This window comes from Kogia breviceps, chromosome X (genome assembly GCF_026419965.1).
Source record: "Kogia breviceps isolate mKogBre1 chromosome X, mKogBre1 haplotype 1, whole genome shotgun sequence".
In the NCBI taxonomy this organism is placed as follows: Eukaryota; Metazoa; Chordata; class Mammalia; order Artiodactyla; family Physeteridae; genus Kogia; species Kogia breviceps.
In genome coordinates, this window is record NC_081330.1 from 90,193,800 (window position 1) to 90,210,703 (window position 16,904).

A 16,904-nucleotide genomic window follows, 5' to 3' on the forward strand; every position below is an offset into this window, starting at 1 on the left:
GGAATTCACACTGATCTGTCAATGCTAAGGCACTGAATATTCCTGTGGCAATTTCAAGCAGTAGTTCCAGTAGTTCTGAATACTGGGTGATAGACAAGCAACCTATGTCTATACCCATACCGGGAGGAAAATCACTCCATATACCCTAGTTTCCCCACTTCTTATTGGCTAGATTTTCTCAGTTTATTTTGGCTTTTCTGATTATAATTCCTAAAATGATCTGGAACCTTTCCTGAAGCTTCCAGCACACACATCTGTCTGGCCTCCACTCCTACTCAGTCTTTTTTAGAACTGGACAATTCTCCCTTATTTCGTGATGATGAAACTGACCTAGCCATTTCAGAGCCTACACCATGAGAAGTGGTTATGGTGAACATCTAAGAAGAGAATCCAGTTATTAATGAAATCTTTCAAGTTTGGAGGTGATCCCTATTCAAAGCGATAAACTCTTTATAACCTTTACTCCACTTTCTGGAGCTCAATGTGGAGTTTCTGGGAGTATTTACCAGATTCCAAAACTGACTGAAGGCTACCAAAGCTCACTGCACTGAAGAGTGAATTGTGATTTCTGGAATGAATCACTTAATGATGAATAAAGGCTAACAAATCTCTGAAGATTTACACATTGCCTGTATAAACCCAGAATAATTAAACTGTCTAGGATTCAAACCCTGGCTCTTCCAGTGATAGCTGTGTGACCCTGGGAAAATTTTTCCATCTCTTTTTCTTGGTTTCTTCACATGTAAAACAAGGATGAGAGTTCCTATATTATACGACTGTTCCAAGAATTAAATGATTAAACAAACTATGTAAAGTTCTTATAGTAATAGTATACATGGTAGGTGTATAATTAATTATATGCAATAAATGGAAAGTATTTTAATTAACTTTTATTATGAATCATTTTTTCATTTTTACCAAGATCTGATTTTTCTCACAAAGACCTTTCCACAGCATTACATTAATCAGATTCCTGTACTGTCTAATGCTGAGCAAGATTACACTTCAAATTGAAGGCCTTTCTACATTCACTGCACCATGAACTCACTGATACCAAATAAGGCTAAATCCTAAGGAAAGCATACTCATATTTTTTACATACATTGAGGGTCTTGCCTTTATGAATCACTTAATGATAGATAAGACTTAGCCTCTAATTGAAGGCTTATTCATTCTAGTAGTTTCTCTCCACTATGAATTTGCAGATGATAAACAAGGATCTCCTTCCATCTCCACTATGAATATTTTCTGATATTCTATAAGGACTGACATCACCAAAACCGCTTTCCCACATTCATTACATGCATAAGCTTTCTTTGCACCATGAATTCTTTTTTGGCTTAGTAAGATCTGAGCTAGATCTGAAAAGCCTTCCACACAGGCATTGCAACCATAGAGTTTTTTCTTCCCTTGGAACTCTCTCATGTTTCAAAAGAAAATGTCTGAGCTTGCCCTGAAGTCTTTCCCAGTTAATACCCTCATAGGGTTTCTCTTCACTATGCATTTTCATATGGTGGAAAAACCTTGATTATTCACTGCAATTTCTTTCACATTGGGAAAGTTTCCCCACCCTATGAAACTTCTGGTGTTGAAAGAGAACCGAGTTCTGCCTGAAGGCCTTCCCACATTTTTACAGACATATTAATTAATAAGTTCTCAGGTGTGAATCCTCAGATGTCAAATTAAGATCGGCCTCATGACTAAAAATTCCTTTATATTCATTACCTTCACAGGATTCCTCTCTACTAGAGTATTCTGAGGCATCAACCTTGAACACTAACAAAAGACTTTTAGACACTCATCATACATGTAGGGCTTCTGTGCATCAAAAATTTCTCAGTGTCTCACACATTCTAAACTCTGTGCAGTGTCATAGTCCTATGAACCATATCTCTATGCTCTTTCTCATAGGGGCTTTCCTCATATAACAGACATCTAGCTCAGCCTTTTCTCAGTCAATGCACTCTCAGCCTTTCTCTTCAGTAGGATTATTTTTATAAGTGGCAGTATTGTGCCCGCAACAGACTTCCCTGGAGAAAGGAATATGTTAGATTCTTCCCTGCCAAGCTTTCTTGCAGCCTATGTCATCACATGCCAAGTCTTCTCTACAGAAGAGACTCTGACCAATTGGTCTTGGATTCTGGACCCATAATATTCTTTGGAATTTGGCTTTTTCTGAGACTTCCCTCATTGAAATAGATCCTACTCTGAGTCATAAGCTTATCATCTAAAATGATAGATCCTCAAACATAAATGGGCAAAAACATAAGTAAACCAGTCGCAAAAAAGGAAATATAAAAAATAAATACAGGAAATATTTTACCTTATCAGTCATCAATAACTGTAAATTGAAACAACCATGTGAGATTAACTGTTCCTCTCTCACTCTCATCAAGCAGTTTATATGAGTGCATGTTTGACTATTGTCCTTGCTGGTATGAATGTAAACTGGTAAAAACTTCTAGAAAACAACTTTCCAGTGTGTAATTATGAGCCAGAGAATAGTCGTACCTTTTGAGCAAGTAATTAGTCTTTAAACAATCTACTGAACAAAATGGTCAGATATGCAAATAAAGATTCATGTACAAAATGATTCATTGAAGCATTTATATTAGTGAAAAAATGGAAACACACAAAATATCCAAAAACATGTAAATGGTTAAATAAATTGCTGTATACTCTTATGATGGGATATTACACAGCCAACAAAAATGTTGCCCAAAATTGTTACTGACAAGGGAGATTCTCATGTGAGATAATTTTTAAAGAAAGCAGGTTTTAGAGGAGAAAGCATGGGCTGAATTGTGTCCCTTTAAAATTCACATGTTTAAGTCCTAACCAGTACCTCAGAATGTGACTGTATCTGGATATAGGACCTTTAAAGAGGTAACTCAGTTAAGATGAAATCATTAGGGTAGGCCTTTATCCAATATGACTGGTGTCCTTATAAGAAGAAGTTAGAACACAGAGACACATAGAGGGAAGACCATGTGAAGACACAGGGAGGAAAAGATAGCCATCTACGAGCCAAGGAGAGAATACTGAGAAGAAACCAACCCGGTCAACACCTTGATCTTAGACCTCTAGGCCTCAGAATTCTGAGGAAATAAATTTCTGCCATTTAAGATACCCAGCCTGTGGTACTTTGTTATGGCAGTCCTAGAAAATTAATATAGCAGAATACAAAATTGTATATACTGAAAGGAAATATATCAATTAGTTAATAGGATTCATATCTGGGTAATGAAATGGACAATTTTTATTTCCTTCCTTATAAAGTTTTGTTGTTCTCCAAAATCCTCACAATGAGCATGTGTCTACCTTTATAATACAAAGTATGTAAAAAAAAGATAAAGATATCCATAAGCAAACACAGAATACACAGAAAAAACACATATAACTTTTACTTGATGAAATGAAGCTGCCAAAATGAGGTAGAAAGAAAATTAGTCAGAAAACTAAGGTCTAGGGACTTCATGGCTTTGTCTCATTTTTAGGTGGCCTCCCAACTCAGGGAGAGAGGGACTTGGAGAAGTAAAGTGATGTGAGTATGACTAGTTTGTTTGGAGGCTAATGGCAGAGACAACAAAAGAGATTCAACTGAGTGGAAATAGGAAGATGACCTGAACAAAGGAGGTGTTGAATGTGTAGAACTAAGAGAGAAAAGCGAGGATTTGGAAGAAGGGAGACAGCAAGAGATTCATTTTCAGGGCACTGAAGAAGGGGAAGCAATAGAGAAGGGAGAAGTAACTGGGCATGCTAACATAAAGGTAACCAAAAAGAAAATAGGAAAATAAAGATTATCTTTTGCCTGATTTTATGGCACCCATCAGATGGAGAGTTTGAGAGGAGTATAGGGGTTTAGAATATGTCACCCCAAAATATGCCATGTTGGCATATTGATTATTTTGAATTAAAGGTACTTGAGAACCAGCTGGTGCAAGAACAATACTCTAACCCTCCTTTGTCCCCCTGAAAGCAGGAGAAAACTTTCTCAAGTGAAAGATATCCTCCCTGTACCAGAAGGATAAAAGGCATCCTTATCACCAGAGAAAGGAAATTTAGGGCCCGAGTAGGCTGTACAAACAAACCTTGTTAATTCTTTACTATTTACTATTTATAGGCCAAACTCCTTTGCCTTGTCGATTCTTCATAAATACATTGTTTTTTAATCTACAAGGTATAACAGCTCTGCTCTGATCACTTGAGTCTCACATTTTTGTGGGACTCCTGTACATACAAAATTAAATGTGTTTTTCTCCTGTTAATCTGTCTTATGTCAGTTTAATTATTAGACCAGTCAAGGGACCTATAAAGGAAGAAGGGAAAATTTTCCCACCCCTACAGTTGCAACAATAAAGACAACTACTACAACTGTTTAGTAAGCATATACCAAGCACAAATACTCACTGAAATACTATATTTCACATGGAAACCTTGAGAGATAGGTATTATTACTACAAATGTATAGATGAAGAAACTGATGGTCAGAGAGGGAAACTGAGTTACTCAATATTTTAGAATTAGTAAGTAGGGGAACTGACAGCCAATTCAAATTATGCCTGGCTCTTAAGCTCCTGTGTTTTCCACCATGCCAAGGGGCCTTGTGGGCATTCACCAACCAAAATTCCAAAACTATCCTAACACTATCTAATAAAGGTGTAACTTCACAAGTCCCTCCCTACTCATTTTCCTTCCTTTGCTCACCTAAGAGGATTTCTTTCTGGGTTCTTTTGTCCTTAGCTCTTTCCAAATTCAGCTGGGAATTTATTTTGGTCTTTTGATGTGGAAAATCCTGCAGTTGAAAAGGAAATAAAAGTTTGTGGTTAGAGGTGGGGTACTGCATGTCCCTAAATTCAGTTCTGAAGGGTACAGGGGGGGGCGATGGAAGGGGGTTTCTTACTTATTCGATGTTTTAGAACCAGGCAAAGGTCTTGTGAAAGAGGCATAGAAATGCTTGTGTTCCCAAGAGCCACGGAGAGGGCGCTGACCTTGAGGGATGAAAACCTGATAAGAAAAACACAAGTCATTTACCCTCCATGGATTTGTTCCACAATCCAGGAACAAAAAACATTGGAATCCAAAGGTTACAGTGCACTGAATTGGTTAAACACATAGGCTTCAGGGTTGAACAGAGCAAGGCTAAAATCTCAATGTTACTTCTTACTTGCTATTGGACCTTGGGCAAACATCCTTACTTTTCTGAGCACTGGATGTATGCAAAGGGAGTGTTGCCTGCCATTCCAGTAAACAACAAATGTTGCCAGCCATCAAGTCAGCAGCCACTGTAGCCGCCCCCCACCTCTCCCGCATGGTGCACCCTGAAGGGAATTCACGATGGAGAAAAACAGGAAGCATTCTGTGCTGAGGACACTGGCCCTAGACAGTTATAAGATGCGAATCTAAGGAATAATTTGAGCCCAGACTCTTGCATCTTCCCATACATAGAAAAGTACTAAAATCGTTAACTTGAGATGTCTATTTTTGTGATTAGCAGTAATATTTTTATGTTCGACTACATTTTTTTTCCAGCAAAGAACTCCTATATACCCTGTCTCCTCCCTCAGTAAGGTCTCCAAATCAAACTTAACTCCCTACTTTTAGGTTGTACATATGTCTTCAGCCAACAGGTCTTTCCTCTATAAAATAAAGAAAATAAAAACCCAAAAGGTAATGAGACGTTCTGAGCCTAAACCTAATCTCAAAAGAAAATGAAAGAGTTCTAGGAATACCTGCTAGTTCTGCCCCCTCACGATAAAACAACTAAACAAATCTTGATGAAAAAGATTTTGTTGTTGAAAACAACAAAAAGGGCAATAAAAATATGGAAATATCAGAGCAACACCATGGGAAAAGGGGAACCTAGAGAAGTAAATATAAGCAGAGAGGCAATCCCCCCAAAATTTAACTTGCTATATTTCAGTTGCCTTGAAAGGCAAAGGAAACAGATAAAGCCCAGAACTACACAGAGTAGGAAAACTATCAGGAGACCCTCCCTACAATAAGCTGGGACCCCAAAGACTACCATCTCGGGGTAGGATGAATGGGAAGCAGGTCATTTTGTAGCTCAGGTTGAACTACAGGACTTGCCCTGGGATCCTTGAACCTTGAATTAGACAAAGAAGCACATCAGCAGGATCAGCTGATAACAGAAAAGACTTCAAACACTGGGAATAGCAAACACAAACCATAAAATCAGCATTTTACCATGAATAAAGAAATAAGTAACAAAGATATTTCCAAGCAACAGGAAACTGTAACAAGTGGTATATCATAATTAAACCTAATCAACTTAAAAAAATACAATACCCCAAATGAAAAATTCAAGGGATAGCTTTAATCAGGAGATTAGGAAAATAACTTGTGAAAATTTAAGACAAGTCAGAGGAAATTAATAAGAGAAAAGATGAAAAGTACAGAAGAGTGTAAGAGACTCAAACTGCTCTCACTCACTGAAGCAGGAGTCAGGACTTTGTAAAAGTGATCACACTGCATCTGAACAACTACTTTACGAGGCACAAAATATATAATTTCACTGATAATACAGAAAATCCTTTTCAGCCCTTTCTCCATTTCTACAAGCAAAATTGGGCTCCAGACCTGCTTTTTCTTTAAAAATAGCTAGTGAAATTCCAGAGCCTAACGTTACAAATGCAAATGTTCACAATCAACAAAAGGAAACTCAAAAAGAGATGTGGGCTCTGTACTCTCTCCCTACAGCCTTGGAGGGGTGGAAACCATTTTGCTTCACAATTATTTCAAATAATCTAAATTTGAAAGATGTTAAATTGAGAATTTTAATGAGAATGTCAATCTTGTTCTCTTTTACAATATGGAGACTTATGAATATTCATAACTGCTATCAACTAATTCTATTCTCTGTTAATACATATCTTTCCTTAGAAATATTATTTAAAGAAAGGCATTTTATAAGACTCCTGCAACTTTAGAAATTGATGCTTGTTTCTATGAAAATAACCCACAAAAGAAATGTGTAATTCTAATTAAGTATCTTATTTGATAATTCATTAACCTGGTGTGGTAGACAGAATAATGGCTTTCCCAAGATGTCCACATCCTGATCCTGTGAGTATGTCACCTTACATGGCAAATGGGACTTTGAATGTGTGATTAAGGATCTTGAGATGGAGAGATTATCCTGAATTATACTGGTGGGCTCAATGTAATTACAAGAGTCTATAAGAAGGAAGCGGGAGGATGAGAGTCAGAGAAGGAGATATGATCATGAAAGTAGAAGGTCAGAGTCAGAGAGTTGACGACGATATACTGGTAGATCTGAAGATAGGGAAAAGGATCATGAACCAAGGGAATGCCGGCAGCCTTTAAGAAGCCGGAAAAAGCAAGGAAACCGATTTCCCCCTAGAGCCTCTGGAGGGAGCTCGGCCCTGCCAACACCTTGATTTTAGGACTGCTGACCTCTAGAACTACAAGATAATAAATCTGTGTTTATTATCTATGTTTGCCACAATTTATTACAGCAGCAATAGGAAACTAATACATCTGGTGATAAAGCTGATATTTCCATCTCTATATTTAAAAAGCGATTAATACTTCTAAGACCATTCTGACAAATTCGGAAAAGATCACTGGCACTTTCCTCTCTACCCATAGGTATGGATAAATAAATATAAATCCATGATTCTGCTGGATTTACTATATAACAAATACTTTGAGAGGATATATTTCTTTCAAATGAACAGTGTCATGATTTCTATTTCACCAGTGAGAAAAATGAAATCCCTAAGGTCAGACACTATAAGCTAGGATTTAAATCCCTGTCTACTGGCTACAAAGTCCAGTATTATTTCACTACATCTTGCTGCCTCTCAAACTGCTTGGGGTGTGATGAAGACAGGGTAGAACATCTAAATGTATTCCTCAAACAACCCACAGCTGCACAAAAGCCTCCATGTTTGTGAGATACTCTACCTTTTTTGCTTTAACTCGATGCTCTCACAGTAAGCAACATGCTGCTTTCTTAGTTTGACTTCCAAAGTACCCCAAATGACATACCCTAGAGAGAGGACCTGAGTGTTCTTGCCACAAGAAAATATTAGTGTGAGACGTGTGTGCTTTTCTCTCTGATCTATCTTAGTTTCAGTAAATTAATTTGTATTTGTTTATCACCAAGTTTCATTTTAGCATTTCACAAATGCTAAAGACCAAATCCTGGACAGTAATCAATTAACTACCACCCTGTAGGCTCTTTTATTAAGTACTGTTAAAATTTCCAAATAAAGGTAATTTCCTTTCTTTGATGACTTCTAAAGTTTATGCGTCAAACACAGCTCATTAGAGCATGAGGCCTCAGAGATGCTCAAGTGAAATTGTTTCAGAAAAGAATTCTGCTTTACTTTATACACAATGATATCAACTTAACAGAGGTATAAGGACTGAAAGGGAAAAATAATTAGTTATTCACAAATTACACTAACAAACCAAAACCACTTTGTGATAATTCACTGAGCTGTACAGGTATAATTCATGTACTTTTAAGTATGATTTACATAAATGTTATATAAAAGCTCAATAAAATCTACAAACAAATAATTGGATCTAGAGAAAGAGGTTAGTAAGGTGAATGGATCTAAAAACTATACACCAGAAACAAGCATTCCCATATACCAGTCACAATGAATTACAAAATATAATTTTAAAATATTAGTGAGAGCAACAAAAACTATCAGTACACAGAAATATACCTAACAAAATATGCATGAGACCCTTGCAGAGAAAATTATAATAAACTTTTTTCAAAGATGTTAAAAATACCTAGATAAAAGGAGATAAACCACGTTCATTGTTGTAAAGATGCCATTTCTGTATCTATAATCTATAACTAAAATGCAGTTTTAATCAAAATTTCAGTTTCTTAGAGACCATATTAAGCTTATCTCAAAACTCATATGGAAAAGGCAAAGAATATACTTTTGAGGAAGAGTTAAGGAAGGAGTCTTTCCCTACCAAATATTAAGATGCATTACAAAACTATAGTAATTAACAGTGTAATACTAGTATAGAAATAGACAAATAGACCAGTGGAAGAGAACAGAAAGCCTAGAAATAGAGATATACATACATTACAACTTGGTATATTATAGAAACAGCGTTATAAATCTGTGGAGAAAGAACAGACAACTCCGTAAATAGTCCTTGAACCACCAATTAATCATTCAGAAAAAAAAATTAAGATCTCTACATCATACAGTACATAAAAATAAATTCCAAGTGAATCATAAACCTAATTGTGAAAAGAAAACTATAAAAATTTTACAGGAAGATACTGTAAAACACCTTTATGAAATGGTGAGAAAGAATTCCCTAAACAAGATGCAAAAAACATGTCATAAAGAGAAACTGATAATTTCATGGGGAAACAGAAGTAGCTGCTCTTCCCTGAAGGCTAAGATGATCAATATTACAGCATAAACTGAACCATTTATGAAACTATTTCTACTTGCCCCCTTTCCCTAGCTCTTCTAGACCAGAGTGGCCTCTCAACTGCTCACTTCTTCAGGTACTTCCCAAGCTCAAAGCTAGATGACATACCCAGGTAGCTACCGTACGTGGTCTAAATGACCACCTGCTCTCTGGTCCCCACACTCAGAGGATTCTCAGCCACTGCCAGATTAACTGCTACGTCTATGGAAAATTAAGTTCTTACCATGGTGCCTTCCAGGAGGCCTTCTCTGAGACCTGGGGTTAGAGATACCCTCCTCCATATTTCTACTGAAAGCACCACACCCTGATCTCTCTGTCATAATACTCCCTGTTGTAATGTCTGTGTCTATCTCACTCACCAGACTCGGTAGAAAATATATCTAATTCAACAACATGTCCTCATTATGCAGCAAAGAGTCTATATCACTACATTTTTAACTTATTTTCTTGATTGATTAATTAATTAATGGTCTAGCTAACTTTTCTAAGGCTTGAAATCAATCTATCTTCCCCACGGGTATCCTAGCACTTCTGACATTCTCAGACTATGTATGTTTGCCTCTCTCACCTTCTATAACTTCCCTGTTTCTTCACTCATACTTCATGTCTACGAGGGCCTTGGGAAAATATTTTTCTGATATCCAAGAAAATAGAGGGAAAGAAAAGTAGCAAGCCACGCTCATTGCCTTTTGAAGCTATCAGTTCACTATTCTCCTTCCCACCTAGAATCTTTCCTTTGTGACCTCCAGGATCCCCCTCCTTGAAAAATAAGCTTACCACACCCTTCAGTGATGTATAGAACACCCCCTTCACCTTCTAGACATAAATGAAATAGTTCTCTCCTGAGTCTGCTGGTTCTCCCACATCCCTGGTCCCAAAATTCCCAACTGATAAACCACACACACTGCTATGTGAAACCTCTGCATAACATGCTACTCAAGCAGTATCTGTCAGATGGACATCCTCAGGTGGCTTGCCCTGTGATATAGAGCAGAGCTCAACATGTTGTAAAAGATAACTGGGTCCTATACTAACTGTATTGTAGGACTACACTGTAGTGTTCAATTGGTAGTAAAGAAGGATGATGTTTTCTAGAATCACTCTGCCTTGTGAGTAAGTATGGAAATGCAGCCAAGAACATTAAACAGATTGACACAAACAGAAGCCAAAGGATGAAAGGACATCAAGTGGAGAACCACAATAAATATGCCACTGTTTTCAATATCTTGAAAATTCAAATTCTCAACATGCATAGAGAAATCAAAAATAATAACAATAGTAAAAAGTAAAGAAACAGCGAACTACAATACGAAATAAGCATCTCCTAATTTTTTTTTTTTTTTTTGCGGTATGCGGGCCTCTCACTGTTGTGGCCTCTCCCGTTGCGGAGCACAGGCTCCGGACGCGCAGGCTCAGCGGCCATGGCTCACGGGCTCAGTTGCTCCGCGGCATGTGGGATCTTCCCGGACCAGGGCACGAACCCGTGTCTCCTGCATCAGCAGGCGGATTCTCAACCACTGCGCCACCAGGGAAGCCCAAGCATCTCCTAATTTTAAATATGCTCTAATATTGGTGAAATAAATCAGGTCCAAGAAGTACATTAAATACTAATTTTAATTAAGGTTTGGAATTATTTATTATTCCATTACTAGTTTTAAAATTAAAAAAACAATAATACATATGTATAATATTTCACACCTTCATATAAAACATTTTGTCAATTTTCTGAAAGTTGATAAACTCATATGCAATTTTTGATCACTATAAGTGTATTTCTACAAAATTCCAGTAATTAAAGGTGTTCCATAAACAAACAAACATAAGATGAGACTCTAGGAGGCAATCCAAATACTTACCCAGCCATCTTCACTTCTAACTGGCCAGAGAAATAAACCAACCAAGGTTCTCAATCTTTGAGATTTTGGGAAAGAAACAAACAAGCCAGGGCCCTCCCTAAGGAAAAGACTCCCTAAGGGACAGACTGTGGAAAAGAAAGGAACAAGCCAGCTCCCTCCTTGGAGATGGCTAAAGATGGTTGTTCAAGGATCCTCCAAAGACACAGGGTCATCTAAGCCACTACCCCAGTCTTCATTTTCTGCTATCCATAGAGGCTAATTATCTCTGATCACTTCCTGGTTCTGGTTCTTGACCCTTGAGTTTGAGGAAGAGTTAACTGAGTCAGAGCCCACCCACAGAACCCCTGGCTAATTGTTAAGATCAACTGTTTGGACCATCCAAGAAAGAGGAGCACTGTAGAATGCTAACCCAGCCGTCTTCATTCTCAAATGGCCTCAAAGGCTGAGCAACCACACTCAATCCTAGGGCCCAATTCTTGGGCCTAGAAATTCTGGAAAAGACAGGACCAAACCAAAGTTCTCCTACTGAAGCAGCTAAGGGCAACTGTTCCAGGAGAAATGTGAAATAGTAACCAAAACCCCCATATCCACAGCAAATCACAAGTCTGGCTATCCCTGATCATCTCTGAGCCATAGTTTTCTGGCCTCAGGACTGGGGGAGAAAAGAACCAAGGTATGTATCCTCATATACTTTTAGTGGGAGTTAAAATTGATGCAATCCTTTTGAAAATCAATTTTCCATTATCTAATAAAGCTGAAAATATGCATAAACTAATACCAGATAATCCCTCTCCCACATATATATCTTAGAGAAACTCAAGCACATATGGAACAGGAGACATATATAAGAACAGCAGGGCTTCCCTGGTGGTGCAGTGGTTGAGAGTCCGCCTGCCGATGCAGGGGACACGGGTTCGTGCCCCGGTCCGGGAAGATCCCACATGCTGTGGAGCGGCTAGGCCTATCAGCTATGGCCGCTGAGCCTGTGCTCCGCAACGGGAGAGGCCACAACAGTGAGAGGCCCGCGTACCGCAAAAAAATAAATTAAAAAAAAAAAAAAAAAAAAAGAACAGCAGTACCGTTCACAATACCCCAAAACTGAAAGCAATCCAAATGTCCATAAACAGTAGAATGTATAGACAGATGTGTGTGTGCACATGTATCTGTATACACAGGCAAAGAAATGATTACCATAAAAGGCAAGTCAAGATAAATGATTACCTCTGGGAGAGAAACAGGGATAAGATGAGGCTTCTGGATAACTTGCAATGTTCTATATTTGGTTCTGGAAGATTCTTTTATGGGTGTTTACTTTATAATTATTCATTTTAGTGTACATTTACATTTAATGCAACTTTTGGTATTTTTGTTATATTGCACAATTCGAAAAACATTTTTTAAAAAAGAAAGAATTCGGGTCTCCCTATGGAACTCCCTTAAAGCATCCCCTAAGAGCACGTGTTCTCAACCTTTCTGAGATAAGAAATGACATAAAAAGCATCCACCCCTCTGTAAAAGCTATGGGGACTGGTTATCCACATTCATTTACAATAGGATTTTTGGAAAGGGAAGCCTGGGCAGGCTAGGGTCCTACAGGACCCATTTCCCTTAAAGTTGCTAAGGGCAGTTGTTCAAGTCCCTCCAGGTACAGGAATCAGTGAATAGAATGCTATCTTAGCTCCCCTTACATTCAAGATTTTACCACAAGATTTTACATTCAAGAATGCTATCTTAGCTCCCCTTACATTCAAGATAAGCCCTGGTTATTGGCAAAAATAAAAAATAAAATAAGGTTTGTGAAGTAATGACAAAGTTGAAACAAAGCCAGGACTATCCAAGGGATCTGCTGCAAAGCTGGTTAAGAGCAACTACTCACGCTGGCCATTGCTGCTTCCATTCCCTAACTCTTCCTCCCTTCTGTAAAAATCCCCACTCCTTTGTCATGCCATGTGCCTCTTAGCTACACTCACCCCTTCTTCCACAAAAGAGCATCTTTCTCACCTTCCTCTCTACTCTTACACCCTAAACCTTTCCTATTATCTTTGATGATCCCATGGCTAACTTGTCCATCACCCCAGCTTCACAGTTCCTTGACCTCCTCTACTCCAACTCACTCACCCACGGAACCTTCTCATCATCCAGAACTACTTTCCCTCTGAAACCTTAAGCTCCTATATCCTACTCTGACCATGATTCCTTGTCTGCAATTCCACCTCTATCTAACATCCACTCTTTGAGCTTTGAAATCTCCACACAGCTTCACTGACACCCACCCACATATTCACACAGCTTATCCTTCTCTGGTTCTACAGAATCCTCCTGAGAACACACTTTTTCCTGATGAGACTAAATTCCATGGTCTATAACCTGATCTAATCTCATCAGTAACCTCAATAATCTACTTAGCCCCTCAAACCTCCCACCACCCAAAATCATCATCACACATTCATAAGTCTAAAATCAAACCCAATGTTTGCCTTCCTTGCTCCCACTTTTTGGCAGCCGAACACACATGGAAAAAGGGACAAAACTAAAAACATTTTATTTCCAGCTCAGAGAGGTGTTCATTACTGCCCATCAATCTTCTCTCATTCCCCAAAGAAGGGTGCAACCTTCTTTCTCTTTCCTCTGGCTCCTGGTCATCCCCTCTCACACTCCAGAATGCCCTTACTGCCTTATTCAGAGAGAATATATTGGGGCAAGAAAGAAACTCCCTCAATCTCTTGCCTTTCCAAAACCTCACAAGCAAGCCTTTCTGACCCTCTTTAACTCCGATATCAGAAGTGATGCCCTGGGCTTCCCTGGTGGCGCAGTGGTTGAGAGTCCGCCTGCCGATGCAGGGGACTCGGGTTCGTGCCCCGGTCCGGGAGGATCCCACGTGCCGTGGAGCGGTTGGGCCCGTGAGCCATGGCCGCTGGGCCTGCGTGTCCGGAGCCTGTGCTCTGCAACGGGAGAGGCCTCAACAGTGGGAGGCCCACGTACCACAAAAATTTAAAAAAAAAAAAAAAAAAAAAAAGAAGTGATGCCCTTTCTCTTGTTCATGGCCAGTCCTTCCACGTGTTCTCTATACCACATCTTTTCCACATTTGCTTCTCCAGTTACCCCATTTCTCTCCTGTATTTTCAATAACCTCTGTTTTTATTAGCCCCTCCTCTGCAGAACATATAAATATGCTCAAATCTCTCATCCTAAAAATATACATATACCATTTGTTATCTATTCTACTTTTCACAGACAAGAGTCTTGACACAGTAGTGTACATTCACTTCATCAACACTTTCGCCAATTACACTACTGGCCTGCTGTATTTTAGCCTTCATCAATGCACTGATCCATACACACTCACTGCCCTGGTTTCCCCTAAATCCTTAACCTAACAGAACCCTATCAAATCCACATGTTATATATATCCATGTAAATAAATTTCACATTTTATATTTTTAAAAGTTTAAGACAGTAGTTTTAAAAAAGAAGTGCAATACATGTTCATTAGTGTACAATAGTGCCTGGCACAGAGAAACACATAAAAGGAGATAAGCATCTTAAATCATCATTCCACCCTCCCAGAGATAACTGTTAAAGCTACATTCTAACCTCTGGGAGAAGCTGAAAAGAAAATCACCTCACTCCCCCTCATACCCTTAAATCCCAGGAAGGAGAGGAGGAAGAAGAATTCTCAGATTACTCAAGGATACACAACTGGGCCTCAGTGCCAACTGGTGGAGCTTTGAAGAGGAAGAGCACAATAGGCAAAAGTTTTGGTGTGGCCTGTTAAAGAAAAAATTATTCTGACACTTGTTAAAATGGTAAGAAAGACTTTATTGAGGACTATTGTGATAGGTGTCAAGACTATTGCTATAGGGGAGAGAGACTGAACTCAACTCAGTACAGTAAAGACACCTGGGGATCTGTAGCCAAGGAGCTATAGAAAACTACTAAAAGGAAATGTCAAGACCAAGGTGATTGTTGCTAAACTGACTTGGGATTCTTGCTGAAGGCAGACCAGTGTTGAAATATCAAGCAAGGGTTGGGGGATTCTGGCTAAATTGAATTAGCAGGATCCTTTCTCAAACTGAACTAAGCAGGCCAAAGACAATGCCCAAGGATGAGGTTTAGTTGAAAAGAGGGCTCAAAGGAACATGACTGAAGTTTGGTCAAGCAGAGTCTTTGTTAGCTCTTTCCCACACTTCAGCTTTCCTTGGGGGATGTTTCTCCACTGAAATATTCTCTATTTTAGACCTGTGGCAATGAGACGGCCCCTGGATATACATGAGCAAACAGAATTACAGACACACAACATTACATCCGTGTGTATGCACACATCTATTTTGTATATATTATAAATTATCCTATACGTGTGTGATGTGTGGGAAAGTTATGTGTATGTATATATATATATATATATATATATTATATATTATGTGTTTTATACATAACCTGTTGTATATAACTGTATATATAACATATATAACCTATTGTAACACACACACACACACACACACACACACACACACAATTCTCCCACATATCACACAAACATCTAAAGTGCACTGTAACATGACATTATCTCTCTCCTGACAGTTACACCTCTCTCTTCCTTACCATTCTCATACTGCCCCACTCCCATCCACCACCCAATGCATCATCAGTACATCACAGGGTTGATTATATATCTCATCTGCTTAGGACAACTGCATTACTTCTCCCTCATACCCTTCAGAGTGAAATCCCAGTTCTCTGACCTGACCTCTGGGGCTCTCAATGTCCTGGTCCCCATCCATGTCTCCAGTTTTGTCTCTCCTCCCCTACATAAAATTTTTGTTCCACTTACAACTAACTACATACATATCTCTCCTTGGATATATCAAGATCCCACTGCCTCTTCCAGTTCCTCTGACTAGAACACCCTTCATGGCTCCTCCACCTTCATACTTCTACTCATCCAATATCAACCATTATCTCCCCATTCCAAAGCATTTTCAGATGCCCGATCTGTGCTCCCACAGACTGTCAATCCCACTTGCCTATGTCCACCATAGAACTCTTCAGTCTTTAGACTGCCTGTTTATTTACTCATATCCCCACAATAATGAATCTTCATCAAGGACTAGAAACCAGTCAGGTTTACCTTCACATCTCCTGCACTGAACATAAGACCATATACCTGGTTGCAAGTGTTCCATACATTTTTGCTGAATGAATGAGTATATAAACAAATAAAAGTCATACTCAGCAAATTTTCAATGGAATGCTGATGGAGTCATTCAAATGTGTTCAAAATAGTGAGGAAAATTGCATAACAAAAGGTCAGGCAGCAGGACTAAAAAAAAAATCCCCTGAGAACTCACATCTTGTTTTCTAAGTACCAATTCCTACTGAAAGAATACACAATTCCTTGCAAAATAACTGATTCCAGGGCTGGAGCGGGGAGTATACATGATGAGCTGAAAATATATCAGAGAGCAGTGAAGTCAAGATCTAATGAAATCATGTGAAAATGATACAAGAACCAAACAAAAAGGACTCCTAATTTAAAGAAAGGCACAATTTGTACAACCAAGATTACTCTACCCAGTAAGGATCTCA

General features: G+C 38.7%; 1 protein-coding gene across 5 annotated transcripts in view; it reads right to left on the reverse strand.

The window, feature by feature from the left end:
• Positions 1-16,904, reverse strand: part of MAGED1 (MAGE family member D1) — a 92,890-nt gene that overhangs the window by 31,117 nt on the left and 44,869 nt on the right. For 3 of the 5 annotated variants that reach the window (XM_059051305.2, XM_067023559.1, XM_067023560.1), the window contains exons 2-3: positions 4,904-5,007; positions 4,708-4,795 (exon numbers count right to left, since the gene is read on the reverse strand). The exons of 1 other annotated variant lie outside the window; for it this stretch is intronic. The gene's annotated coding sequence lies outside the window, so the exon portion shown is untranslated. Of the gene's footprint in view, positions 1-4,707; positions 4,803-4,903; positions 5,008-16,904 lie in introns of those variants that run through there. One more of the 5 variants, XM_067023557.1, reaches the window with a different exon arrangement.